This window comes from Alnus glutinosa, chromosome 2, assembly GCF_958979055.1.
Source record: "Alnus glutinosa chromosome 2, dhAlnGlut1.1, whole genome shotgun sequence".
Lineage (NCBI taxonomy): Eukaryota > Viridiplantae > Streptophyta > Magnoliopsida > Fagales > Betulaceae > Alnus > Alnus glutinosa.
This window is the reverse complement of record NC_084887.1, coordinates 8807679-8809978: the sequence shown is the minus strand read 5'-3', so window position 1 is coordinate 8809978 and position 2300 is coordinate 8807679. Positions and strand designations below refer to the sequence as shown.

Genomic DNA, 2300 nt, shown 5'->3' with positions numbered 1-2300 from the left:
TATTTTTTAAATAATGAGTTTTGAACTATATATATACATGTGATTTTGTTTTATGCATTTTATTGCAATACTAGCTTCTATGGTCAGTCTTGGCCTTAGACTAATTCATAAGAAAATGATTTAAAATGACATTTTGACATTTTAAAATTAAGCTAATTAATAAGTCTCATATGATTAATTTTTAGGAAAAAAATGTAAAATTAGTCCTTTTGGTTAGCCTAATTTACAAATCGCTCTTTGCGGTATAAAAAATTATTTAGAAGTTCTCGAGGTAGGCCAAAATAATAATTTAGTGCATGCAATCAAATTCCTTTAAAACACTTGACAAATTCTGTTAGTGTGCCACATCAGCACCAATAAAATGATAATACGTGTTACTCTTAATAAAAAAAATATTAAACTTAAATATTAAAAAAATTAAATATATATATATCCCATGGCTGTGTGGCCTTCAAAAATTGACATTTGAAAATTGAGCTAATTAATGAGGCTCATATGATTAATTTTTATGAATTAACAAAACAACATTGATTGAGTTTTCGACTTACTATTTGGAATTAGGTGATGAAATGATTACAATTACTATTTGGAATTAGTTAATTTGGATCAATGCACTGATTGAGGTAACTAGGATTAATATTCTAAATTTAATAAAAGTTCAGAATATATAAAGAAACTAATGGGACATCTCTATACATTCAAGAATATTAGTAGGCGGGGGCTAAGGCCCAAAAGCCAAGTTTGGTCCAGCCCGATGAAGTATTTATTATCCAAGCATGGAATAGCATTATCTAGGGCAACCAGATACCCGTAACCAAACGGCGCGATTTGATGGCATCAGAGCCTCTAGGGCTTCAATCACACCGCTATAAAAGCTTCTCCTTCTGCATCGTATCAACCTCACGCCTTCTTTCTCTCTCTCTGTCTACTTCCCTTTTACGCTCTGATTTTCCCAAATTCTGATCGGTTGATTTATGGACATGATGAAAGTGATTGACGGGTGATGATCAACTCATGTGATCAAGATATCCTCGCTACGTTCTTTTTGATTCCTGCTCTTGAAGCTTTTATTCTGTTTCTCTTTCATTTATTCTTTTTTTGTTACATCATCAAGATGATGAAGTCAGAAAAATCTTAGGACACCTTCTGAGACAGCACGTGCGGTGCAGTATATGAGAAAAAAAATAAAAAATTATTTTCTGATTGTTTGATGAATCATAATCTTTCTTTTTATGTTTATTTGCACTTTTCCACAACTTTTTTTTTTCTCGAAACCGAAATTTTTTACAAATTCAAACCCACAATTTTCCAAGTGGTTTTTAGTATAATTAGGGTCATTTTTTCTGTTTGTAATTTCAATAAGTCTGATTTAAAAATAATAATTTTAAAATGCATGATTTGTAAACGTGAATTTGTAAATAAATGTTTTTAAAAATCGCAATTTAATTTGAAAGTGTTGGTTTTCTGCTTTTTTAAATTAGAATTATTTTAATATGCAATCCCAAGTAATTAATCTTTTTAGAATTAGTTTAAAATAATATTTTTTATCTACAAAATTACAAAGACAAAATTACCCCTATTCTTATTTACGTGCTACGTGAATCTTAACAATATTGGAATGCAAAATCAACTTACTTTTTTGTTATATATATTTACCCTCTAATACCACATTCCCATTAATAATTCTACTACTCTCTAAGCTTGCAACTCGATAGTCAAAAGATACAACTATAGATAATAGGTCTACAACGCCTATTAGCAAAATGGATTAGCAAAATGGATTAAATGTCATTTTTCTCACAATATTTGTTAAATCTCTTTCTAATAACCCATTCCATCTCTCATCTCGTCTATCCTTCTCTTACTCGCAAAATCGTCTTTTCTCGATTTTTTCTTGATTTTTTTTTTTTAATAGATCCAAACTTTTCTCTTAAAAAAAAATGCTTGTATAAAGCTTTGCCAAAAATTTCTCTCTTAACTCGACAAACCAAAATGGATGAAGTAAAAAGAGTTGCATTAGATATATGGGAATTCGATGAAGACGAAAATCTTCTCAATTTAGTGGAGAAGGACAAAAAAATTATGCGAGACATAGCCAACCACCTGTACAAAATCTGGTGTTCATCAATCCTCCGAAAATGTATTTCACATTTTTGTATCATCTAGAATGTCCAGAGGACGAGTCAATACTTCGTACGACAGCTATCAGTTTTGATCCTTTGTGTGCATACTATTATTCAATGAGTTGTGGATGCAGAGGGTTGAAGACAATAAGATGATAGGTTTTTCAATATATATTC

At 30.2% G+C, this 2300-nt stretch overlaps 1 non-coding gene across 1 annotated transcript; it reads left to right on the top strand.

Annotated features, from left to right (window-relative positions):
* Positions 1-972: 972 nt before the first annotated feature.
* Positions 973-1056, top strand: LOC133862142 (small nucleolar RNA R32/R81/Z41). Its single transcript, XR_009899163.1, has one exon. It is a non-coding gene; the product is annotated as a small nucleolar RNA R32/R81/Z41 (small nucleolar RNA).
* Positions 1057-2300: the final 1244 nt, after the last annotated feature.